The sequence below is a fragment of the Leopardus geoffroyi genome, chromosome B1 (assembly GCF_018350155.1).
Source record: "Leopardus geoffroyi isolate Oge1 chromosome B1, O.geoffroyi_Oge1_pat1.0, whole genome shotgun sequence".
NCBI lineage: Eukaryota > Metazoa > Chordata > Mammalia > Carnivora > Felidae > Leopardus > Leopardus geoffroyi.
Window position 1 is genome coordinate 164,005,882 of NC_059327.1, and position 27,577 is coordinate 164,033,458.

General features: G+C 44.0%; 1 long non-coding RNA gene across 2 annotated transcripts; it reads left to right on the forward strand.

Annotated features, from left to right (window-relative positions):
• Positions 1 to 27,555, forward strand: LOC123596005. Of its 2 annotated transcripts, XR_006711479.1 has the most exons (4): positions 1 to 921; positions 1,880 to 2,301; positions 2,605 to 2,900; positions 27,238 to 27,555. It is a non-coding gene; the product is annotated as an uncharacterized LOC123596005 (long non-coding RNA). The 2 variants fall into 2 exon arrangements; XR_006711478.1 differs by lacking the exon at positions 27,238 to 27,555 and having other exon boundaries at positions 2,605 to 4,168.
• Positions 27,556 to 27,577: the final 22 nt, after the last annotated feature.

Here is a 27,577-nt window from a genome sequence, read left to right on the forward strand (position 1 = left end):
CACGTATTCCCTTGAATTGGAGTTTGAGAGACAGCACATTCCTCAGTGGGGGAGGGGCAGAGGGCATCCCAAGCAGATTCCATGCTCAGCCCCGAACTAACTCAGGGCTCCACGCCACCACCGTGAGATCATGACCTGAGCAGCACTCAAGAGTTGGAGCTTAACCGACTGAGCCACCCGGGCGCCATATCTCGTTCTGCTTTGAACCATATTGTTTTTCTGACAGAGTTGTGTCTAGGAAGAAGCCCCTGGATAGTCTCCTTTGGGAGCTTATCCCTTCCTTAAAACACCATGCTTTCTTGAGTCATCGGACTGTCCTCCCAACTATTAAGACAAAAGCCGGCTGAGGAAGCTTGATTGCGAAATAGCAGCTTAAATTCAGGCCCCAATATTGTGCTTAAAATGAAGGTCTCACCTTTTGCCATCTATGTTTATGGGATTCGTAGGCTATCGTACCTGCACAGTCCAGGCCCTTAAAGCTGGCCTGCCTTGATATGGGTCAGAACAACACGACTGACCGCATAAAAAGAGAGGGCCCTCTGACTTTTTCTGCAGGTCGTCAAAGGCAACAGGATGTTCACTGGGAGGCGCACGGGGTACAGCTTGGAGACTCTGGACTATCAGAGCAACTCCTTCTTCCTTCCCGTCTCTGACAATGCTCTGTGCTCTACCCAGAAGGGCTGGAGACGGCAATGAAGCTCACTGGGGTTCTACTCATACCTCGTGGGGCTGCCTAAAGATCCACTCCTTTAGAGAAAAAAGAACCCGCCTCCGGTTCCATGCCGAGAACCAGAATTTCAGTCCTGAAGCAACCTGTGCCCTGTAGCATCTGGACCATCGGCTCATTGAGGAAGTATCATGTTTGATACATAACTCCCACCCCCGACATTCCAGGATCAAATATTGAATGGAACTTTAAAGGTAAAGTCAGATTTCAAATAATTATTTGGTGAATTATTTCATAAAAATAAAATGAACATAGAGCTGACTGTCCAGTTTTAATGAAAAGTGGTTAGGTGTAGCTAATAAAAAAAGGAGAATTAGCACAGCTTTAACCAGTTGTGCTGGAAAGCATGAGCCCACGGGTTCTGGTAATTCTTACCCGGGATCTGGTGCAGAAATCAGAAATGCTTTTCAAATCAAATGCAAAGTTCCAAAAGGAACAAAAATGAAAAATCACCCCTCGCTGTCTGTTTTTGGAAGAGAGAATGTTTTATTAATACTAGATATTGCCTATCAATTCTTTGCACGCATATAAAGTTAAGTCTTTCTCTGTACTTAATGCCTTTAATAACTAGTGCAAATATTACAGTCATTTCTTATATCTCATTGATTTGAAAGCTCATTTTCCATTCAAGTGCAATGCTTTGTTTAAAGAGCAGCTACCTGAATACAGCTGTGAAAAATCTAGAGTTACATACACCTTCATTGACTATTTTTAGATTCACTAAGCAATATTTGCTTTCTCTGTCTTGAATGTATATGCAATATACATATATATGTATAGGTGTGTGTGTGTGTGTGTGTGTGTGTGTATTCCAGAAACATAGTGAATATACTTAATGCTCTTCCCAGAAGGGCCCTGTTGTTACAAACATCTTCAATCTGAAAAAAAGGAAAATGGTACTATCTGTTTCCAGACTCTCTGGACCCTGCAAATACCAAAATTACTGTAGGTACACTTCTGTTTTGCCTTAGCTACAGTTTATTTATGCTGATCACATTCCCTGAATGATATCTCACACCCTTCAGCAAGGAGGAGGGACTGTTGATTCAGGTGGCTGGTGAGAAATAATGTTGATAATTATGCAGGAAACAACAAATCACTTCCCCTCCATTCCCCCTTCCCCCAAATTTGTCATTCTATTCTTTCTTACAGATGACAGAGGTAACTGAACTGCCTCTGGGGAAGCATTGTTCCAATTCGGAGCAGTTTCAAGCAGTTTCCGGGTGAATAATGAGATCAGAGCTGTAAGAGCCCACCAGGTTCTCCAGCCTGATTCTGTCGAGGAAACTGAAGAGCAGATAAGTAAATTTATGTACCCAAGGTCACTTAGCTAGTTCGCGTTTCCAACCGGAACTCACTTCGGACATCCCGCACCATGCGGACAGTCCTCACCTTCGGTCTGCCGTTCCTGCTGGGTATGGAAGCCCCACTCCCCAGGAGATTTAGAACATTCTTCCCAGGATGGCACAGCATCTCTAGATACTCCCGCCCCAGAAAACCATCCGCCTGCTGCAGCAAATGCCTGCCTGTGTCCTCAGGGCTACACTCCCTGGGACAGGGGTGCTCCCCTGCAGGTGGGTGTAGCCCTGTGCTTTCCACCCTTCCCGCCTAAACTTCTTCTTCCCATCTGGCCTCCACGCACCATCTTCCAGGGCCCTTCCACGTTCGCACTCACCATCACCCCGCATGGGGGGCGGTGGGGCTGCATTTCTCCTCTCCCCATCCTCCCTATGCCCACAATGCCTTTTCCCTCCGTGCGCCGGGCAGCAGGGACGCTATAGCCATAGAATGCTAACTGCTAAAACTGCCTGCGTTGATCCCCATCCCCCTCTTTTTTTTTTTTTTTTTTTTTTGTTTGTTTGTTTTTTTAATTTAAGTAACGCTGGAGCTGTTCCTGCCACAGCAGCCCTGACCCAGCTGGCAGAGGCCCATCTGCTCCGAGACCGGCCTCCCTGCCTCCTTCCAGCACCACATGGCGGCTGGACAGTGAGGGCCTCGCTCCCCTCCCGTGGAAAGACCGAGCACAGCAGAAGACCTTGAACCGACAAGAAATGTTCCATCCCTGTTTACCGAGGGCGACTATCTGCCGGCCGGCAAGCCACCGTGATTTTCATCAGGGCGGCCGGATTTCGGAAATACAAATACAGGACGCCCTGTTGCGTTTGCCTTTCAGGTAAACAAATACTTTTTTTTTTTTTTTTTTTTTTTTTTTTACTATTCAACTATGTCCCATGCAGTACTGGGGGCCTACTTATACTAAAATATTATTCTGTGGCTGAAATTCAGATTCACCGGGGTGACCTGCAGTTTACCTGGCAACCCCATTTTAACATTCCACCAAAATGAACCGACAATTTTCCCGTGCAACACAGGGTCTGCAGTTGCAGCCAGGGTGGAGGAAAGCAAGTAGGGCTGCGATGCATTTGCCGCAGCAAAGAGGTGATTAGACGTCTGGTATGTTCTGCATTAGGCATTAAGCACATGCCACCCGTGCCTACCAAAGTGCCTCCTTCAAAGCCTGGGCAATGATTTACAAAGCAGTAAAAATGGAAATTCACTCACCCCCAAATCCAGCCGGCGGGGGGGGGGGGGGGGGGGGGGGAGGGCGGGGAACATCAAGTCCTGCCTGTAGTTACCAAGGAAAAAGAGAAACAAACTGTGACAAAACCGAATCATTGCAAAAATGTTTCCTTGCACAGAAGCAGAGCGCTGATAACAGGGAGAGTGGATTATGTAACAGCTTGCCATCTCCAAATGGAGAGTCTTCCTGGCATCCTTCCGTGTTGGAGGTGCTGCTGCTTGTGGTCGCACACACACCCACACCCACACACACATTCTCCACCTACTCCCCCACCTCCCGGCTTCAAAATGCCTCAGCTTTGACTTTGGCTGACTCAGCAGTCTGGAACGAATTGCTTCCAGTCAACTTTGCGGCTCGCTTAAAATGCCGTAAGGACTACTTTGACTCATGCGCAGAAACAGTCTTGCATTTATCCTACAATTCAACGGAAGGCCTCTGATGTGCAAAATACTGTGCAAGCCAGTGAGGGGGGATGGGATGTGGGGTGTGACGGAGGACGGGGTGGGACAGGACCGACACAGTCCTGTCCTCAGAGAGCTCAGAATCCAGAGCGAAAGACTCCCAAAGACGTGCTTCCTGCACCGGAAGTACAAACATGTGCTGTCCAGAAAAATCAGTTCCACATTTGGGAAGGAAGAGGTGAAGACAAGGGGGTAGGAATGCGAAGCCAGGGAGGTAGGAAACATGCATGCTGGACTCTTGTCCATTTTATAAAGTGATGTATACATGCATGCAGGAAGAATCTCAATGTATTGTCTAAAGCACATGTGCGGGGCGCCTGGGTGGCTGGGTCAGTTAAGCATCCAACTTTGGCTCAGGTCATGATCTTGCAGTTCGTGGGTTCAAGCCCCACACTGGGCTCTGTGCTGACAGCTCAAAGTTTGGAGCCTGCTTTGGATTCTGTGTTTTCCCCTCTCTCTGAGCCTCTCCTGCTTGTGCCTCTCTCCCTGTCTCTCAAAAATAAACATTTTAAAGCACATATCCAAATAAATAATGTTAAACTGAATTCAAAAGTACGAAAATGTAATGGGCCACAGCCATACTTTTGTCAGTAGAGGAAAACTCAATGTATAAATTGATTCCATTTACATTTCAGTTACGAAGGCCCGGCCATTTAGGATGGTCTAAATCTAAAGACGGAAGCATGCGGAAATTTTGTCTTTGAGTACATAATGTCATGAACTGTGTGAGCACAACTCAAAACACTGGAGGAAATGCTAACGTACACCTCTTTGCCTACGAAGAAGATTGCTACTAAGCAAAACAGGAAATATTTCTTTTTCAGACATCTGAATCCCGACCCAGAAGTGAATGTACAAACTGCCGTCTTGTTATTTTCCAACGAAAATACAGGGATAGTTTCCATGCAGCCTCCAGGCGGTATCACTGTCCTGTAAAACCTTCCAGCTCAGCTCCCCCCTTGGCCCACAGCACCCCCGTGCCACCTTCCCTGCCTGCCTCCCCCGCAAGCCAACTACCTGCCACTCTCATTTCACCTCTTCAGCCACACTGGCTTTTCTCTCCGATCCCAGAACACGCCCAGGGTGGCCCCATTGCAAGGCCTTCCTGTTTGCCGTTTCCTGGGCACGGAGTGTTCTGTCTGTGGTTCTTGCCATGGTTGCTCATTGTAATAAAGGTCTCAGCTCATAGCTCAACCTCGCAGCTGGGCTTTCCCATCTCATCCTGTCTGAGGTAGCATACCCCATACAAAGCATTCTTTATCACATTTTACCGTCGTCTTCATACTTCCTAGAATTATCTGCCAAATTATCATTTCAGTGTCTGTCTTCCAATAAGGGCAAAAATCTTGTCTTGGCCACGATAGCATCCCTTGGGCCAAGGACAGTACTTGGCACAAAATAGGTGCTCGACAAACATTTGTCGATTGAACAAGTAAATTCCAACTCCCGAGAGTTGCGCTTACGTTAGAAAGGACACACATATTCACGATGGGAACCAGGCCCCAGACTTTTCACTTTCAGAAATGCACCACGGAAAATGCATCCAATTTCCGCTAATAACAACTGTGTATGATTTATTGGGAAGAATTCTTGTGCTCTAGAAAATTTTAAAATTAAAGGAAGAATGTTTACTCTTCCTGACTTTCAGTCTTTTTCTTCACTTAAAACATTTCGGGGGCACCTGGGTGGCTCTGTCGGTTAAGCATCCAACTCTTAATTTCATCTCAGGTCATGATCTCATGGTTCGTGACTTTGAGCCCCACATCAGGTTCTGTGCTGACAGCGCGGAGCCTGCTTGGGATTCTCTCTCTCTTCCTCTCTCTCTGCCCCTCCCCTGCTTCTCTCTCTCTCAAAAAATAAACTAAAAACAATTTTTTTAATAAAAAAAATTAAGACATTTTCATAAAATTTCAATAGTGAGGGGCACCTGGGTGGCTCCATTAGTTAAACGTCTGACTTTGGCTCAGGTCATGATCTCATGGTTCATGAGTTCAAGCCCCGCATCGGGCTCTGTGCTGACAGCTCGGAGCCTGGAGCCTGCTTCGGATTCTGTGTCTCCCTCTCTCTCTCTGCCCCTCCCCCACTCACACTCTGTCTCTCTCTCTCTCAAAAACAAACATTATAAAAATTTTCTTTTTAATTTCAATAGCGAGGCCTACCAAACCCCTGCCTCTCTGACAATTTTCATCATTGAAAGATGGTTGCTTTTACCCCACCTTTATAGGCTTTGGAGAAAGGAAACCCACTTCTAATGTATCTTTAAAGGCACTAGGCAAGGATTCCTATGGCGTCTAGGTCCGTGGTGGTATCTATACTAGTCTTTGGTCTCTTGAGTTTGACGTCTTCCTCGGCCTCTTTCAGCACGTTAGCCAAAGTCTGGGCCTGGCTTCCCATCCATGCTTGGACACCACCTTGATTTCCGTATGTCCCACATGCCTACGTGACAGTCACCAATGGAAGTCTTTTATCATAATCCTTGGTGTTCTCATCAGCAAGTGTATCTTGAGATTTAACACTCTTCAAGGGCGAGGACCAGGTTTATAGAATTCTCTCAGTACAACCTCAGTCTACAGGACAGGCAGGGTGAGTATAGTCAGCGCACGGAGGGCCTCCCTGCATCTAATTAGGTGATTTCCGTTCTCTCTCTTGTTACCATAAAAAATCTTTTACAGACTTTGCACACAACACTGGCATACATGAATAATCTTGAAAACTTTAAAACTAAGGACAGCTAATAGTTTCGCGTTCCTCCCGCTGCTCTGTTGAAGCTCATATCAAATCAGAAATTAGATTATCTGGAGCCAGAAAGGCAATAGGCAGCTGCTTGTTTCTGGAAACAGCCACCTGGCTTTGTCCATGTTCAGGCTCCACAGCAGCCATGGATTCAAGCTGCCTACAATAAGAAAAGAGGAAAACGCTACAAAAAGCCACCCCTTCCCACCTCCAAATTCTTCACCGGGCCTTGCTTGGTGCTCACAAGACAGGCTGGGGACACGGTGGTGAGGCTGGTGTGTGCCATAACCAAGGAACACTGAGTTTAGGGAAGCACCTCTTACAGAGCAAGCCCGCTCTTCGGGGGAAGAGGCTACCTCATCCCTCGGGCTGCTCCCTACACACTCAACCCTGAGAAGTGGCCGGGAGGAGGCGTGAGAGCCTCGCTCCCATTCTTGGCACACCCAGTAGGAACTTGCAGGCACCCACATGGCGGATCGCCTCCCCCAACAAGGTCGAGAGCCAGTCTCAGAGGACCCGGCCCGGGGCGTTCTTCCACTGAATGGGGAAGATCCTTCTTCTGCCCATTACGCCTCAGCCATGGGTTTGCCGTTTGGGACGGGAGGGTATGACATAGTGGAAGTGAAACCTGGGAACCTGCCTCTTCTGTTCTGAGGGACCAGAGGAGGCGATGAGAGAGGAGTAGGAGGGCAGAAGGGAGACGTGCCACCTCCATGTGGGGGGTGTCGAGACCAGGGTCCCTCGGGACGGGTGAGAGGAGACCGGGGAAATGCTGAGGCTGTCAGTCAGGACTCTGGGCGGGGGTCACCTCAGACACCACCGCTTCCCCCACAGACCTGGGGCCACCACGGCCAAGAAGCAGACTCAGCCAGGCAGCACGGTCAGGAGATGGGGGGCTGGACGGTAGCTTTCCAGAGCTGCTCTTTGTACCATTGCTGTGTGGCTCAGACCCAGGCAGTCCTGCAGGGACCCAGAAGGGGGTGTGCTGGACCTAACTTGTGTGCCTCCCCAGACACCTCTGGCCACATGCTCCTGGGCCCAGTCAAGTGACAGGGAATGACAACAAGATAGGCAGCCACTGGGCGGTCCAGGACCACCTCCTGCAAAGCCTAATTTGAGAATCCTTTCTCCCCAAAGCCTCAGAGATCAAGGACGGCCCTCATATACCCAGATACCAACTGGAAGCAATGAACAGAGAGAAGTCACCCCAGAAGACTGCTTCAACCATTCCTGATGGAGAGTTCCATTGCTTTTCGACAGATTCAAATTTTCAACAAAGAGAAGACAATTGAGATCGGAAGAAATAGAAATATTTTTCATCGCTAAGTCTAAGTGGTCCCTGCTATCCCAGAAAGAATATCCGTAAAAGGTGAAAGAAATTCTCCTTGCTCTGCAAGTCTGCGTGCTTGTGAGCGGTTTTGTGGCCCTGCTAGAATTTGCCGGAGCACTGGTGAGAGCCTTTGCGGTGGGCCAGGATTACAGGTCCGGGAGCACTGGAATCCACCCTCGATGGACCTTGTGAAGGGGAGATTAATTCTTTCCTTACCTTGAAATGTGGCTGTTCCGCTGGCTCCGTAATCCCAAGGCACGGCTGCAGACCGCACAGGCCCACAGGAGCCAGACGGGTAATGGAAATGGGCCAAGTGGACTGAGAACTGCATCCAGGGGACACAGCCCTGTAAGCCACAGCCCAGTCACTGTCGCCCCCTACGGAAAAGACAGTGCAGTGCTCCCAGATAGTAGTTTTCATTACCGAGGTAGAAAGATAGCCTCATTTTAAGCCCGCAATAACCCAATGAGGAGGCACTATTATTATCCCTATTTTTCAGATGAACGGAAAAAAAAAAAAAACACAACTCCTTACTGAGTTAGAGTCCTGAGGCACAGGGAGGTTAAGTAACTCCAAGGTCAAACGAGTCAAAAGGGGCAGAGCTGGGATTCAGACGCAGGCAGTCTGGCTGCAGAACATGCCTGCTAATATGGCATAATTCTGCTGACTTTTTCATTAGTCGGAAATTAAGACCAAAAAATATTAATCTCCCAATTTAAATACTCAAGTGTTTAAAAAAAAAAAAATACCCTGCAAGCCAAAGAAAACCAGAGTGTGGGCCAAGATAGGGCTTGTGAGTTGCCAGCTTGTGTTTGGTGTCCCAAGAGAGTAAGTTATGGGGTATCCTTGGAAAGCTGTGTTTTTCTTTTTGCTTCCCACCACCACCGCCCCCCCCCCCGCCATATATTCACAGCAGAGTGAAAACTTATAGCTTTTCCTTCAGCGTAGTCAAGTTGTGCACCTACCCACTTGTAGCAGTAATGCTTCCATTGCTCAAAATATTTCTGAATTCCTCTCTTGGAATTGCCTTCAGAAAGGTTTACAAGTCAGCTATCTTATTTTGTAGCCATAGCTTCTTTTTTGATGAAACTAGCATTTCCCTGTGTGGTTCCAATCATCTTCACCAGATGTGGCTCTGAATCACTTTCAGCTATTTCCAGAAATCACATCCATTCTGAATGCATGGCGACTGACTGCCCAGGGAATTGTTCACAAGAATGTGTTCTCAAAATCATTAAAATAGGTTTACAGCCTTCAGGATAACAACATTTGAAAGGACACACCAATTCATCTCCTCACGTTCTTATTGGTTCCAAAACCAGCCACTGATATACGGCTTCATCTCCTTTATGTTACCCTAGGCTGGATTTTGCGAGTGATGCTGCGATATTATCTCTTGTAAATTCTGCCTTGTGAAATCAATCATTCCCTCCATGCCCCAGTGCCACAAATTATGAACAAGGGACAGAAACTTGAATGGTCTACAATGAAACAATTAAAGATAAGATTACTATCTGATCCAGCTACTCTATTTCCGGGTATATACCCCAAAGAACTGAAAGCGAGGTCTTAAACAGGTATTTGTACACTCATGTCCATAGCGGCATCATTCACAGTAGCTAAAAGGTGGAAGGAATCTAAATGTCCACTGACAGATAAACGGTCCCTAGAGTAGTCAGACTCAAAGACACCGAAAGCACAATAGTGGTTGCCAGAGGCTAAGGGAAGGGGAGAATGGGAGTTGTTTAATGGACACAGAGTTCCAGTTTTGCATGACCAAAAAAGTTCCGGAGATAGGTTGCAGAGCAATGTGAGCCTATGGAACACTATTGACCTATACACTGAAAAAATGGTTAAGATGGAAAATGGTGTTATGTGTATTTTGCCACAATAAAAAATAAAACAGTAAAGGAAGCCACCATTCTCTATAAAACACAACACAACACAACACAATACAAGCCACTCCACACGAGCATATCTCTTGCATGTGTCGCATCTCAGCAGGCTCGAAAGACCCTCTTCACGGATGGGCCCCGATCCGCAGGGCTGTTTGGGAACCGCTGGGCCAGGAATCTCATGCTTCTAGGAGGGGGCCCAGGTTCTAAGAGACGGAAAAGGAGAAGTGGAGTGGCTCTGGCCTCAGCGCCCAAGGGAGTTTACCCAGGACGGGGCACCTCCTAGGGGGCGGGGGTAAGGGTGGGGGGCAGAGCGCAGATGTGTCCCCCAGCCCATGGAAGCCTGCCAGTCTCTGGCCACTCTTGACTTCAGAGGAGGAATCCGAGCTCTGGAACATGTAATCGTATTTATTCCCCTCAGCGCAGGGTAATATTCAACTATTTTAAAGATAAGAACTAATCAGTCAAATGGATGCTTGCTGAGTGTGGGGCAGGGATCTGGAGCTCTCTTCCTGCTTCACTACTTGTTCTGCCTTTGCTGGGGGGCTTCCATGGCACTTGGGGGGGGGGGTTCCTGAATACCAGCCGGCACACAAGTGTTCCCGTCTCTCCCCTCCCCACCTTTATTGAGGCACAACTGACAAATGGAAATTAAATGTATTTACAGCATACAATGTGATGTTTCGATATATGTACATGTGGCAAAATGACCATCATCAACTTAGTTAACATGTTCATCATGTCACACAATTAACTTGTGCGTGCGTGTGTGTGTGTGTGTGTGCAGAGAACATTTAAGACTTATTCTCTTAGCAAATGCCCAAGTGTACCAAATAGCATCGTTACCTATAGTCACCATGCTGTGTATCAGATCTCCAGAATGTATTCATTCCGCATAACTGCAACTTTGGGCCCTTTGCCCAACGTCACCTCCTCCTGCCCCCTCATCCCCTGGCAACCATCATTTGACTCTTTGTTTCTGTTTGACTGTTTTAGACTCCACATATAAGTGAGATCATGCAGTATTTGGTTTTATTTCACTCAGCATAATGTCCTTCAAGTTTATCGATGTTGTCTCAAATAATAGGATTTCCTAATTTTCCAGGGTTGAATAATATTCGTGTGTGTGTGTGTGTACCACATTTTCTTTATTCGTTCATCTGTTGATAGACATTTAAGTTGATTCCATATCTTAGCTATTGTGAATAATGCTGCAGTGAACACGGGAGGGCAGATATGTCTTTCAGATCCTGATTTCCTTTCCTTTGGGTATATACCCAGGAGGAGGACTGAAAGATCGTAATGTATGGTTCTGTTTTTAATTTCTGAGGAAACTCCATACTGTTTTCCATAATGGAGGTACCACCAACAGCATACAAAGGTTCCCCTTTCTGCACATCTCAGCCCTCATCGGTTGTCCTTTTGATAATAGCCATTCTTTTTTTTTTCAATATATGAAGTTTATTGTCAAATTGGTTTCCATACAACACCCAGTGCTCATCCCAAAAGGTGCCCTCCTCAATACCCATCACCCACCCTCCCCTGCCTCCCACCCCCCATCAACCCTCAGTTTGTTCTCAGTTTTTAAGAGTCTCTTATGCTTTGGCTCTCTCCCACTCTAACCTCTTTTTTTTTTTTTTCCTTCCCCTCCCCCATGGGTTTCTGTTAAGTTTCTCAGGATCCACATAAGAATGAAACCATATGGTATCTGTCTTTCTCTGTATGGCTAATTTCACTTAGCATCACACTCTCCAGTTCCATCCATGTTGCTACAAAGGGCCATATTTCATTCTTTTTCATTGCCACATAGTACTCCATTGTGTATATAAACCACAATTTCTTTATCCATTCATCAGTTGATGGACATTTAGGCTCTTTCCATAATTTGGCTATTGTTAAGAGTGCTGCTATAAACATTGGGGTACAAGTGCCCCTATGCATCAGTACTCCTGTATCCCTTGGGTAAATTCCTAGCAGTGCTATTGCTGGGTCATAGGGTAGGTCTATTTTTAATTTTTTGAGGAACCTCCACACTGTTTTCCAGAGCGGCTGCACCAATTTGCATTCCCACCAACAGTGCAAGAGGGTTCCTGTTTCTCCACATCCTCTCCAGCATCTATAGTCTCCTGATTTGTTCATTTTGGCCACTCTGACTGGCGTGAGGTGATATCTGAGTGTGGTTTTGATTTGTATTTCCCTGATAAGGAGCGACGTTGAGCATCTTTTCATGTGCCTGTTGGCCATCCGGATGTCTTCTTTAGAGAAGTGTCTATTCATGTTTTTTGCCCATTTCTTCACTGGGTTATTTGTTTTTCGGGTGTGGAGTTTGGTGAGCTCTTTATAGATTTTGGTACTAGCCTTTTGTCCGACATGTCATTTGCAAATATCTTTTCCCATTCCGTTGGTTGCCTTTTAGTTTTGTTGGTTGTTTCCTTTGCTGTGCAGAAGCTTTTTATCTTCATAAGGTCCCAGTAGTTCATTTTTGCTTTTAATTCCCTTGCCTTTGGAGATGTATCAAGTAAGAAATTGCTGTGGCTGAGGTCAGAGAGGTTTTTTTCCTGCTTTCTCCTCTAGGGTTTTGATGGTTTCCTGTCTCACATTCAGGTCCTTTATCCATTTTGAGTTTATTTTTGTGAATGGTGTGAGAAAGTGGTCTAATTTCAATCTTCTGCATGTTGCTGTCCAGTTCTCCCAGCACCATTTGTTAAAGAGACTGTCTTTCTTCCATTGGATATTCTTTCCTGCTTTGTCAAAGATTAGTTGGCCATACTTCTGTGGGCCTAGTTCTGGGGTTTCTATTCTATTCCATTGGTCTATATGTCTGTTTTTGTGCCAATACCATGCTGTCTTGATGATGACAGCTTTGTAGTAGAGGCTAAAGTCTGGGATTGTGATGCCTCCTGCTTTGGTCTTCTTCTTCAAAATTACTTTGGCTATTAGGGGCCTTTTGTGGTTCCATATGAATTTTAGGATTGCTTGTTCTAGTTTTGAGAAGAATGCTGGTGCAATTTTGATAGGGATTGCATTGAGTATGTAGATACCTTTGGGTAGTATTGACATTTTGACAATGTTTATTCTTCCCATCCATGAGCATGGAATGTCTTTCCATTTCTTTATATGTTCTTCAATTTCCTTCATAAGCTTTCTATAGTTTTCAGCATACAGATCCTTTACATCTTTGGTTAGATTTATTCCTAGGTATTTTATGCTTCTTGGTGCAATTGTGAATGGGATCAGTTTCTTTATTTGTCTTTCTGTTGCTTCATTATTAGTGTATAAGAATGCAACTGATTTCTGTACATTGATCTTGTATCCTGCAACTTTGCTAAATTCATGTATCAGTTCTAGCAGACTTCTGGTGGAGTCTATCGGATTTTCCACGTATAATATCGTGTCATCTGCAAAAAGTGAATGCTTAACTTCATCTTTGCCAATTTTGATGCCTTTGATTTCCTTTTGTTGTCTGATTGCTGATGCTAGAACTTCCAACACTATGTTAAACAACAGCGGTGAGAGTGGACATCCCTGTCGTGTTCCTGATCTCAGGGAAAAGGCTCTCAGTTTTTCCCTGTTGAGGATGATGTTAGCTGTGGGCTTTTCATAAATGGCTTTTATGATCTTTAAGTATGTTCCTTCTATCCCGACTTTCTCGAGGGTTTTTGTTAAGAAACGTTGCTGAATTTTGTCAAAGGCCTTTTCTGCATCGATTGACAGGATCATATGGTTCTTATCTTTTCTTTTATTAATGTGATGTATCACGTTGATTGATTTGCGAATGTTGAACCAGCCCTGCATCCCAGGAATGAATCCCACTTGATCATGGTGAATAATTCTTTTTATATGCTGTTGAATTCGATTTGCTAGTATCTTATTGAGAATTTTTGCATCTATATTCATCAGGGATATTGGCCTGTAGTTCTCTTTTTTCACTGGGTCTCTGTCTGGTTTAGGAATCAAAGTAATACTGGCTTCATAAAATGAGTCTGGAAGTTTTCCTTCCCTTTCTATTTTTTGGAATAGCTTGAGAAGGATAGGTATTATCTCTACTTTAAACGTCTGGTAGAACTCCCCTGGGAAGCCATCTGGTCCTGGACTCTTATTTGTTGGGAGATTTTTGATGACTGATTCAATTTCTTCACTGGTTATGGGTCTGTTCAAGCTTTCTATTTCCTCCTGATTGAGTTTTGGAAGCATGTGGGTGTTTAGGAATTTGTCCATTCCTTCCAGGTTGTCCAGTTTGTTGGCATATAATTTTTCATAGTATTCCCTGATAATTGCTTGTATCTCTGAGGGATTGGTTGTAATAATTCCATTTTCATTCATGATTTTATCTATTTGGGTCAGCCCCCTTTTCTTTTTGAGAAGCCTGGCTAGAGGTTTATCAATTTTGTTTATTTTTTCAAAAAACCAACTCTTGATTTCGTTGATCTGCTCTACAGTTTTTTAAGATTCTATATTGTTTATTTCTGCTCTGGTCTTTATTATTTCTCTTCTTCTGCTGGATTTAGGCTGTCTTTGCTGTTCTGCCTCTATTTCCTTTAGGTGTGCTGTTAGATTTTGTATTTGGGATTTTTCTTGTTTCTTGAGATAGGCCTGGATTGCAATGTATTTTCCTCTCAGGACTGCCTTCGCTGCATCCCAAAGCATTTGGATTGTTGTATTTTCATTTTCATTTGTTTCCATATATTTTTTAATTTCTTCTCTAATTGCGTGGTTGACCCATTCATTCTTTAGTAGGGTGTTCTTTAACCTCCATGCTTTTGGAGGTTTTCCAGACTTTTTCCTGTGGTTGATTTCAAGCTTCATAGCATTGTGGTCTGAAAGTATGCATGGTATGATTTCAATTCTTGTATACTTATGAAGGGCTGTTTTGTGACCCAGTATGTGATCTATGTTGGAGAATGTTCCATGTGCACTTGAGAAGAAAGTATATTCTGTTGCTTTGGGATGCAGAGTTCTAAATATATCTGTCAAGTCCATCTGATCCAATGTATCATTCAGGCCCCTTGTTTCTTTATTGACCGTGTGTCTAGATGATCTATCCATTTCTGTCTAAGTGGAGTGTTAAAGTCCCCTGCAATTACCACATTCTTATCAATAAGGTTGCTTATGTATGTGAGTAATTGTTTTATATATTTGGGGGCTCCTGTATTTGGCGCATAGACATTTATAATTGTTAGCTCTTCCTGATGGATAGACCCTGTGATTATTATATAATGCCCTTCTTCATCTCTTGTTACAGCCTTTAATTTAAAGTCTAGTTTGTCTGATATAAGTATGGCTACTCCAGCTTTCTTTTGACTTCCAGTGGCATGATAAATAGTTCTCCATCCCCTCACTCTCAATCTGAAGGTGTCCTCATGTCTGAAATGAGTCTCTGGTAGACAGCAAATAGATGGGTCTTGTTTTTTTATCCATTCTGATACCCTGTGTCTTTTGGTTGGCGCATTTAGTCCATTTACATTCAGTGTTATTATAGAAAGATATGGGTTTAGAGTCATTGTGATGTCCATACATTTCATGCTTGTAGCGATGTCTCTGGTACTCTGTCTCACAGGATCCCCCTTAGGATCTCTTGTAGGGCTGGTTTAGTGGTGACGAATTCCTTCAGTTTTTGTTTGTTTGGGAAGACCTTTATCTCTCCTTCTATTCTAAATGACAGACTTGCTGGATAAAGGATTCTCGGCTGCATATTTTTTTCTGTTCATCACATTGAAGATTTCCTGCCATTCCTTTCTGGCCTGCCAAGTTTCAGTAGAGAGATCGGTCATGAGTCTTATAGGTCTCCCTTTATATGTTAGAGCACGTTTATCTCTAGCTGCTTTCCGAATTTTCTCTTTATCCTTGTATTTTGCCAGTTTCACTATGATAATGTCGTGCAGATCGATTCAAGTTATGTCTGAAGGGAGTTCTCTGTGCCTCTTGGATTTCAATGTCTTTTTCCTTCCCCAGATTCGGAAAGTTCTCAGCTATTATTTCTTCAAGTACACCTTCAGCATCTTTCCCTCTCTCTTCCTCCTCTGGAATACCAATTATGCATAATTATTTCTCTTTAGTGCATCACTGAGTTCTCTCATTTTCCCCTTATACTCCTGGATTTTTTTCTCTCTCTTTTTCTCAGCTTCTTCTTTTTCCATAATTTTATCTTCTAGTTCACCTATTCTCTCCTCTGCCTCTTCAATCTGAGCCGTAGTTGTCTCCATTTTATTTTGCAACTCGTTGATAGCATGTTTTAGCTCCTCCTGGCTGTTCCTTAGTCCCTTGATCTCTGTACCAAGAGATTCTCTGCTGTCCTTTATACTGTTTTCAAGCCCAGCGATTAATTTTATGACTATTATTCTAAATTCACTTTCTGTTATATTGTTTAAATCATTTTTGATCAGTTCGTTAGCTGTTGTTATTTTCTGGACGTTTTTCTGAGGGGAATTCTTCCGTTTCGTCATTTTGGATCGTCCCTGGAGTGGTGTGGGACTTCAGGGCACTTCCCCTGTGCTGTCTTGAATAACTTGAGTTGGTGGGCGGGGCCGCAGTCAGACCTGATGTCTGCCCCCGGCCCACCGCTGGGGCCACAGTCAGACTGGTGTGTGCCTTCTCTTCCCCTCTCCTAGGGGCGGGATTCACTGTGGGGTGGCGTGGCCCGTCTGGGCTACTTGCACACTGCCAGGCTTGTGGTGCTGGGGATCTCGAGTATTAGCTGGGGTGGATCGGCATGGATAATAGCCATTCTAACAGGTGTGAGGTGATATCTTATTGTGCTTTTGTTTTATATTCTCTTGATGACTAGTAATATTGAGCATTTTATTTATTTATTTGTTTATTTATTTCTTTATTTATTTTGAGAGACAAAGAGAGCACAAGTGGGGGAAGGAGAGGGAGAGAGGGAGAAAGAAAGAATCCCAAGCATGCTCCTCACTGTCAGGGCAGAGCCCAATGCAGGACTTGAACCCACGGACCGTGAGATCATGACCCAAGCTGAAGTCAAGAGCTAAACGCCTGGGGTGCCTGGGTGGCTCAGTGGGTTAAGCGTCAGTCTTCGGCTCAGGTCATGATCTGGTGGTTTGTGAGTTGGAGACCCGCATCGGGCTCTGTGCTGACAGCTCAGAGCCTGGATCCTGCTTCCCATTCTGTGTCTCCCTCTCCCTCTGCCCCTCCCCTGCTCATGCTCTGACTGTCTCTGACTTTTTCAATAATAAATAAACAAAAAAAATTTTTTTAAAAGAGCTGTATGCTTAACCAGCTGAGCCACCCAGGCACCCCAATGTTGAGCATTTTAAAATTTATCTTCCAAAGAAGACAAATGTATTTTTTTAATGCCTTCTTTTGAGAAATGTCTATTTAGGTACATTGACTATTTTTTAATAGAGTTACCTATTTTCTTGCTGTAGCATTCTTTGAGATCCTTATATATCTTGAATATTAACTCCTTATCAGATACATAGTTTGCAAATATATTCTCCTGCTCTATGGATTGTTGCTTTATTCTGTTGACTGTTTCCTTTACTGTGCAGAAGCTTTTTGTTTTGATGCAGCCCCATTTGTCTCTTTCTGCTTTTGTTGCCTGTGCTTTTGGGGTCATACCCAAAAAAATCATTGCTCAGACCAATGTCAAGAAGCTTTTCTCCTATGTTTTCTTCAAGTAGTTTGATAGTTTCAGGTCTTATGTTTGAGTCTTTACTCCATTTTGAGTTGATTTTTGTATATGGTGTGAGATAGGGGTATGGCTTCATTCTTTTGCACATAGGTGTCCAGTTTTCCAACACATTTATTGAAGAGACTCTCCTTTCTCCATTGTGTATTCTTGGCACCTTTGTCAAAGATCAACTGACTGTAAATACATGGATTTATTTCCAGGCTCTATTCTGATCCATATGTCTGTTTTGATGCTAACATCATACTGTTTGGATTACTATAGCTTTGTAGTAAATTTTGATATCAGGAAGTGTGATGCCTCCAGCTTTGTTCTTTTTGTACAAGATTGACTTGGCTATTTGCGGTCTTTTGAAGTTCTACTGAATTTTAGAATTGTTTGTTTCTATTTCTAGCAAAACTTCCATTGGAATTTTGGAGGGAATTGCACCGAATCTGTAGATCACTTTGAGTAGGACAGTTTAATAATATTAACTTCCAGTCCATGAATACAGGATAGATACCTTTCTATTGTTTTGTGTCTTCTTCCATTTCTTTCATGATGTTTTATAGTTCTCAGTGTACAGATATTTAATCTCCTTCCTGAAATTTATTCCTAAGTATTTTATAGCTTTGCTATTATAAATAGGGTTGTTTTCTTAATTTATTTTTTGGATATTTTGATATTACTGTATAGAAATGCTACTGGTTTTTGCATGTTGGTTTTATAATTTGCAACTTCACTGAATTTTTATACATCTAACAGGTTTGGGGGGGGATCTTTATAATTTTTCTCTATATAAGATGATGTCATGCACAATATTTTAATATCTTCATGACAAGTAGAATCATACTGGTGAACACCAACTCAATACTGGCTTGCCCTTTAAGTTCCTAATGAAGCTCTTTCTGAAATCTTCCAAACTCTGAGGAGGGAGGAGATTTGTCTGTATCTGGAGCAAGTTGGTTAGGAAAAACCAAGTGATCTCGATCAGGTTTATGGGTGTAGGGGGGAGTCAGGAGGAGGGAGTCAGCAGCTGGCCCCCTGGAAAATCAGGGAAGAGCCAGGTAAGCTGTGGTAAGGATGTGGGCAAAAAGAAGTTGGAGAGAGTGCTTGGAAAAACACCTCTCCCTTCCCTCTTTGCAAGGATGTGTGGGGAGCCCTGGCATAAATAATTAACCTTGTAAACCTTAAAAGTAAAGACAGTTACTAGTTAGTTTCAGCTTCCTGACTCCACTCTTGTGGAGCTTGCAGCAAATCACAACGCAGATGTTCTAAAGCCAGCAAACCAAATAAAGAACCGGTTAGTTCAGGAAAAAGTGAGTTTTTGTACACATTCGGGCTCCATGGTGTTTTGGCATCTTGTGGGCACAGTCTCAGTGTAACCTCCTTTCCCTTCTTTCACCGGGAGGTGATGACATTGGCAGACAAGAAAGCTGGAAGCCAAACAGGAAATAGAATAGACAGCAAAGGGCCTGGAGAACATCCCAGAAGAATTAAATGGCAGGCAGCACCTCCCATTGGAGCAGCTTTGACCACGTTCAGGTTTAAACTTGAGAATCCTCCCCACGCTGGGTGGCGGTGCATGTGTGTGTGTGTGTGTGTGTGTGTGTGTGCGCGCGCGCACGCGCGCACGCATATGTGTGCACCTCTGTTCAAGCACACACACAGGTGCGGCTGCTCATGTTTTGTTGATGCATAAACAGAGAGATGTAGACAATGTCACGGTTCCAGGACAGCAAAGAATTAGCGGAAGAACCGGGAATAAAGACTAATCTCTGACATAGTGAAGCAGGTTTTTACAGCTACATTTACTCTAGATTTCCCTCCTGTTCACTTCTATCTTTTGTCGTCCTCACTCCGCATTCTTCTATAATTCAGAATACGTCTGCAGTATGTTTGAGTTTGGGAAAAATGATCTCAGGCAGTAGGAAACAGGAGAAAACTGATGGAGGGAGAATGGCGTGTGGAATTGCTGAATATAATGTTTGTTGAGTGAATGAGTGATTGGCTAGAACAGAAAGAGCTAGGAGGTACTAGACTAGTTAGGAGGTGGATAATAACAGCAACCACACTGAGCACTTCCTGGGTATTTTCCATATAGCCATATCTCAATTTACTGTGCTTTGTTTTATTGTACTTTGCAGATATTGTTTTTTTGTTTTTGTTTTGTTTTTGTTTTTTTTAACAAATGAAAGGTTTGTGATAACCCTGCATTTAGGACTTTCAATAGTTAGAGAGGAGAAGTCAGGGCCTGGCTTCAAAGCTTCAAAGACAGGCTGACTCTTTGGGGCCAATGCAGCTGGGGACTTTAGGTTGAAGCCAGTGCTCATTTACCATTTCAAAGCTCCTAGGGCCCTTAAGAACTATGCTGAGTTGGGGCACCTGGGTGGCTCAGTTAAGGGTCTGACTCTTGGTTTCAGCTCAGGTCACAATCTCACAGTTTGTGAGTTCAAGCCCTGCATCCGGTTCTGCGCTGGCCGTGAAGAGCCTGTTCAGGATTCTCTCTGCCCCTCCCCCATTCTCTCTCGCTCTCTCTCTCAGAATACATAAACTTTAAAGAAAGAGAAAATTATGCTGCATCTACTCTGCTTGTGCTCTATAAATGAAACAATAAGGCCTGGGTGACAGCACATCTGTTGACAACATGGTTTACTGAATATTTTAAGCCCACTGTTGAGATCTGCTGCTCAGAAAAAAGATTCCTTTCAAAATATTACTGCCCGTCGACAATGCACCTGGTCCCCCGAGAGCTCTGAAGGAGATGTATAGTGAGGTTAATGTGTTTTCATGCTTGCTAACACATCAGTTCTTTAGCTCATGGATTAAGGAGTAATTTTGACTTTCAAATCTTATTAAGAAATATTTAAGAAATTTTATAAGGCTAGAGCCGACATAAACAATGATTTTTCTGATAGATTTGGGCAAATTGAAAACCTTTTGGAAAGAATCCACCGTTCTAGATGCCATTAGGAACATTCATGATTCACGGGAAGAGATCCAGATATTGGCAGGAACAAGAGTTTGGAAGAAGTTGGTTCCGAGCCTCGTGGATGACTGGGAGGGGTTCAGGACTTCGGTGGAGGAAGTCACTGCAGACGTGGTGGAAATAACAAGAGAACTAGAACGACAAGTGGGGCCTGATGATGTGACAGAATTTCTACAATCTCAGGGCAAAACATGAACAGATGAGGGGCTGCTTCTCATGGACAAGCAAAGGAAGTGCTTTCCTGAGAGGGAGTCTACTCCTGGGGAAGACGCTGTGAAGATTGTGGAAATGACAGCAAAGGAGTTAGAATATAGAATATGACATAAACTTAGCTGCTAAAGCAGCAGCAGGGTTTGAGAGGATTGACTCCAATGTTGAGAGAAGTTCTGCTGTGGGTAGAATGCCATCCAATAGCATCACAAGCTACAGAGAAACCATTAGTGAAAGAGTCGATCGACTCAGCAAACCTCACTGTTGTCTTATTCAAAGAAATTGCCACAGCCACCACAACCTTCAGCCACCACCACCCTGATCAGGCAGCAGCCTTCAACATCTAGGCAAGACCCCAAGATCAGCGAGAAGATTATGATTTGCTGAAAGCTAAGATAGGGCTAGCATTTTCTAGCAAGATTTTTAAATTCAGGTATGTACGTTGATTTTAGACGTAATGCTATTGCACACTTAGTAGACTACAGTATAGTGTAAACACAACTGTTGTGGGCACTGGAAAACCAGTAAGTTCATTTGACTTGCTTTATTGTGATGTTTGCTCTATTGCAGCAATCTGGAACCACACCTTCAAGGTCTCTGAGGTGCGCCTATACGTTCTCTCATTTAACTCTCACAGCAGCTCTTTCGGGGTAAATACTATTGTCATCCCCACTACATGGATGAAGAAACCAAGGCTTAGAGGCACAGGTGTGCAGGCAAATGCTGGAGGGAGGAGGATGCTAATTTGTAGCATTTGCCGGCGTTCACGGTGTAAAACATCCCCAAGGCGAATTTCAACCTGCCAACAGGAAGTCACTGGACATAGACTTGGGAAAAGATGCACAAACTCTGTTCCCCTGTGCCAGCTTGGGCCAGCTCTGGCATGGGTCTGCTTAGGGGTTAAGCAACTTCCCTAGAAGCGCTTCCCTGCACATCAGTGGCAGAGCCAGGGCTCAAACCCTGGTCTCGCTCTAGACCACCCTTCTAACCAACGCGCTATAGCACCCCTCCTCAATCACCAGGTTGTGAAAAGGGTCTGCATTGGGGAGGCGACAGAGGCAAAAGAGAGGAAAGAATGGAAGAGAGGTTTTGCAAAAAGCACTCTAAAAGACCAACATTTTTCACTGTTTTAGCCCAGCAGTCTGAAAAAGCAGAGTTCAAAGGTCGATGCCCAATATCAGGTGCCAAAAGAGAACTGTGCCTTGACCTTAGCAGAAAACCACGTAAACTCTCCCTGGACGAGAGACTTCTTAGGGAGAATTAAGAGGCGGTACAGAGAGAGTTCATTTGGGAAGAATTAAAGGAACTTTCCTATACAATCCCTCCAATTCTGGCCGAGGGGTGCAGCACAGAGGGGGAGCTCCATAACATCTCTTGATGTCATCTTATGACATTAAAGAACCAGCTTTCAATAGGTATTCCAAAGCCAAAGACAGAGGGTGGTGGTGTTGGGGGTAATTTCCAAATTCTGCCTGTAAGCTTCTGTGTCGCCTTCTGGACCCAAGCTTGACTGTTGTGGTAAAGACCACAGCTTAATCAGGGCCAATGGCACATTGGTGCTGTATTCGATAAGTATGGAGTACAGTGTGGGAAAGTGGAAAGAGCTCTGGACTGGATTCTAGTCCCAGTCCTGCCATTATGGCCTGGACGGTCTTGGGTATGCCCCCCAGGGCCTGTTTTTGCCACTTACAACACAAAAGGTTTGGACTAGATTAATTTTTTTTTTTAATCCATTTCAGCTCTAAAAGCCTACAATACCGTGACACTTAAATATATTCATTTGCTAAGTCCTATGCTTCACAAAGGAACTCTGATGAAGCAAATCTAACTCGAAAATACAGTAACAATAACGCAAACACTTACATGGTACCTGTTTGCACCAGGCATTGTTTTAAGTGCTTTATTCATGTTAAATCATTTAATCCTTACAGCAATCATTTGGAACAGGTGATATTATATGAGATGATAGATGTTAACCAAAGTTACTGTGACAATCATTTCGCAATATGTATGTCAAGCCATTATGCTGTATACCTTAAACAGTCTGTGTATCAGTTATAACTATAAACCTGGGATGGGGGAAAATGGGTAATATTATTATTTTCATTTTGCAGATGAGGCAACAGAGGCACAAAGTGGTTATATAATGGGGTAGGTGCCGTTTTCATCCCTATTATGTGGACGAAGAAAGTAAGGCTTACAGGCAGTGATGGGCTGGTGGCAGAGGATGGGAAGGGTCCACATGACTGGGCCCAGGAGCACATGCCCAGAGGAGTCTGGGGAGGCACACAAGTTAGGTCCAGCACACCCCCTTCTGGGTCCCTGCAGGACTGTCTGGGTCTGAGCCACACCGCAATGGTACAAAGAGCAGCTCTGGAAAGCTACCGTCCAGCCCCCCATCTCCTGACCGTGCTGCCTGGCTGAGTCTGCTTCTTGGCCGTGGTGGCCCCAGGTCTGTGGGGGAAGCGGTGGTGTCTGAGGTGACCCCCGCCCAGAGTCCTGACTGACAGCCTCAGCATTTCCCCGGTCTCCTCTCACCCGTCCCGAGGGACCCTGGTCTCGACACCCCCCACATGGAGGTGGCACGTCTCCCTTCTGCCCTCCTACTCCTCTCTCATCGCCTCCTCTGGTCCCTCAGAACAGAAGAGGCAGGTTCCCAGGTTTCACTTCCACTATGTCATACCCTCCCGTCCCAAACGGCAAGCCCATGGCTGAGGCGTAATGGGCAGAAGACGGATCTTCCCCATTCAGTGGAAGAACTCCCCGGGCCGGGTCCTCTGAGACTGGCTCTCGACCTTGTTGGGGGAGGCGATCCGCCATGTGGGTGCCTGCAAGTTCCTACTAGGTGTGCCAAGAATGGGAGCGAGGATCTCACGCCTCCTCCTGGCCACTTCTCAGGGTTGAGTGTGTAGGGAGCAGCCCGAGGGATGAGGTAGCCTCTTCCCCCAAAGAGCGGGCTTGCTCTGTAAGAGGTGCTTCCCTAAACTCAGTGTTCCGTGGTTATGGCACACACCAGCCTCACCACCGTGTCCCCAGCCTTTCTCGCGAGCACATGGGAGTCCAGTGAAGAACGTGCAAATGGGAACAAATATTGTTTGCTCCAAAGGGCTCTATATTCTTACATTAGTCACATTCAGCCTTTAGCAACTCATTAAGAATCTTAGTTAAATCCTTGTTACCAACTTCGACCCATCCAGCAGCATCTGTTCTGGCCAAACAGGTGCTCATGGCCCATTTCTCCTTGGAGGTGCCTGTCTTCCCTTAGATTTCAAGTTCGTGGGTTGACCTACAACCTCAGCTCCCTGACAGGTTCAGGAAAAGTTGTGAATTTGCAGATTTTTTGGCAGACCGTCACTGAATCGATTAAGGCCTAAAACCCCGAAGAGAAAGATCGTGATAAACCAACTGAATGAAATGATTCAGCAGTAAATAGACAAATTGGAGAACAAACCAGTGAGCAAGAAGGGAAGTCGCCTGGGTATCAAAAACATAACAAGGAGTGAACTGAGCTGAAAGTGAGTGGTACAGATGACTTGGTTTTCATTGGAATCCTTTCTGAATTATGCAATCCGCACCCATGTTCATATATTTCTCTGATAAAAGGGTTTTAAAGTTATGGAAGGACACAAAATCTTAATCACAAAGTCAGAAAAATAAGCAAAGCATTCCAGTCGTATGTTGTTGGTGGGTGCCTCAGTGTGGGAATGTAACAGCAGAACAACAGAACCCAAATCTGTCTCACTGAGAGAATCTGAACCAGCTTCTCTCCAAGAAACAGAAACTAGAAATCCAGGAAGTGCTGGCCATCATAAACTTGGCATATCTATGCCTCCCCTTTACCTATTCAATGACTCATATTAAAAAAAAAAAAAAATTGAGTTTCAGTGGCACAAAGTCAGCATCTAAGAGTATCCTTAAAATTTGTATTCATATAATTAAGTTGCAGGCTTCACACGCTGGGATTACTGTCCGGACAAGCAGAAACACTGCAGTGGTTACAACAGTTCACGTTGGCTTCATTCAAGTTTCATTCCAGCAGAGAAACGCTTTGCCATCTGCTGACACCCGACAGTTACCTGGGTTGGAATCCGAGTTCCCAGACAGCCTGGCACCCCTAAACTATCCAAGCCGCGTTAGGGTGCTACTTGTCTCAAATCACTTTCTTTAGGCAAGCATTTCCAGAAACACGTTTACAGGAAGGCATGAGTCATAATGATATGATATGTAATATTTTAGCCGTTAGTGAATTCCTTGGACACTTTCCATTTGGTTGCTTAGAACTTAGTTTGAAGAAGTTAACTAGCTTTCACTTACTATAAGATGAATCAGATCAAGCAGACCTTTGAAACTTTGGAAATGCCGAACAATCTTAACAGCTTAAAGGAAGGGGGAAGGCATCAAAATTTGGATTGCTGGTTCCCACAGTGGCCCAGCTGCTCTTCAGAAAAACAAAAAACAAATTCCTATAATCTCATGTATCTTCACATAAACAGATAAATAAAAACCAAGAAGCTCTAACAAAAAATATACTGAATGGAATCTGAGAAAAGTCTGATGTTACCAAATGATAGGCAGTCTATAATCTCCCTTCTTCCTGGGGAATTAGGGTGTTTGAAACAGACAGGGTCTTGAGCAGAGCAGAGCTTTGCAAAGAGAGGATTCCTACTGCTTCCAAAAATGGATAGTGTTACTCATAGTCACAGCCAAGTTTTCCTGAGGTCAGAAGCTTCTAGTTGGTCAGCAGCCTCCCCTAATTCCAAGCCTCCCACTTTACTAGGCAGAAGGAGGAGGTTTTTTATTGCAAAGCTGCCAATGCAAGGGCTTTTCACACAGATGAGTTTCTAACCACAGCCAGCGGAGGAAAAAAAATATATTTTCTTTGGGTGGGAAGAACATTCTTCCAGTGAATAAAAAGTTGTATTCCTTCTGTATCGTTACTGAGCATACATGCAAGAGCAGTTTGTGAAGCTGCTAATTAGCCTGGAGGAGCTGTGTGGTTAGAAGCGAAGAGTATGGGCTCTGAGGCCAGATTGCTTGGTTCAAGTCTTGTCTCTTCCCTTCTCTGTGACCTTGGAGAAACTGTTACACCTGTCTGTGCCTCTGATATTTTCACCTGTGTAATGAGAATAATAAGGCTGTAGTGAGGACTGAGTTATTGCCTACAAAAGGCTTAGGACAGAGCCTGGGTCACAGAAAGCACTCAGCAGATGTTACCTACGATTACTTTGGTGGCAAAATTTCACGTCTCAATTGCTTGCGATGCACAAAGCATCCTCTACCGGCCAGCGGAGGAGAAACATGAGAATTCCCATTGGGTATTTGTTAACTGAGCCTTCTCCTAAAGCCCTGCCCCATAAAGCATTTTCCTCAATCATCTTCAGGTCCTTGAGGTCACTGGCAGCTTGGTGGTTCCATTATGCCAACTGAGGAATTTATATGGATACTTTACAGATCACATCTACAGCTTATATTGGGCCCATTGGCCCGATTCTTGGGTTACGTTAGGGTTTGTGCACTCATAGGACAAATTATTGTTGTCTGCACTCATAGGACAAATTATTGTTGTCTTTCAGAACAAGAACCAGGATGCTATTTGTATGTCAATTCGAAGATTTTAGAACTTCAGCAAAATAGATGGTTGCCTATGTTATAATGTTAATATAAGTTCTTTTATTGAAGTAGAATACATATACAAAAAAGGGTACAAATATTAAGCGTACTGCTCCATAAGTTATCACAGGGGGTAGAAACCTGTATAATCATCATCCTAAGACAAGTCACTGCCAGAACCTTAGAACTTCACCACCCCACCCATTCTCTCTCCAAATGATCATTCCTTCCCTCTTACTCAGAAGTAACCACTGTCCTGGCTTCTAACATTATACATTAGCTTTTCTGTTTTTGAAACGTATATAAATAGAATAACAGAGAATGAATTGCCACTCATTTCTTTCATTTTATATTAGAATTATAAAATCACGTAAGCTGTTGCACGTAGTTTGCTCTGAACATTGATTTCTATGTCATTTGGTGCCCTTATGCAAGTATTTCTGATGAGTGTATACCTAGTGGGGAAATGATCCATCATTTGGTATGTGTATGCTCAGCTTTAGTAGATAATGCCGAACAATTTTCCACAGTATTTGTACCAAAGTGGACTCGTGTTAGCCACGTGTGAGTTTCGGTTGTTCCATATCCTCACCAAAACTGGCTATTGTCAGTCGTGTGATTTTTCACGTTGGCCATTTTCGGGTGAGAGTGGAAGTATCACACTGGGATTCCAATTGGCACTTCCCAGATGATTCACGGTGTGAATCATCAGATGCTCCATTAATGAATCTCGGATGCTTTGTTGTATGCAATCTTTTATCCATTAAGATTATTATATGTATTATATAATTTTTTCTTATTTTATAAATATGGTAGATTGCATGGATTGATTTTCAAAAGTGAAAATAACCTTTCACTCCTGGAATAAACCCAGTTTGATGGTCTTCGTATTTTTGCTCAATTCAATTTGACAATTTAGGATTTTTGCACCTATGTCACAAAAGAAACTAACCTACAATACTTTTTCTCGTAAAGTTCCTAGGTTATACTGATATTATAAAACAAGATTCAAAGTGTTAGTGTTATCTCTTCCTTAAATCCAGGCTTGAAGTTTTGCTTTATTTTGCTTTACAGGAAGGCCGTTGTTGTTAACTTCTTAAGCAGAACCTTAGGAAAGTGCACGTAAGTATACTGCAGTACATTTTCACAAAGTGAGTAATGGCCATGTGGCCAGCACCCAGATTGAGAAACATAATCAGCACATAATCAGCACATAATTAGCATTCCAGATGCCTGTTTCTTGTCTACTTCCAGCCATTTATCCCCTTCCCAAGGGTAACTGCTATCCTGAATTCTGAGACCATTACAGTAAAACCTTGGATCATGAGTAACTCGTTCTGAGTGTTCTGCAAGACGAGCAAAGATTTCTCATAAATTTTAACTTGATAAATGAGCAATGTCTTGCAATATGAAT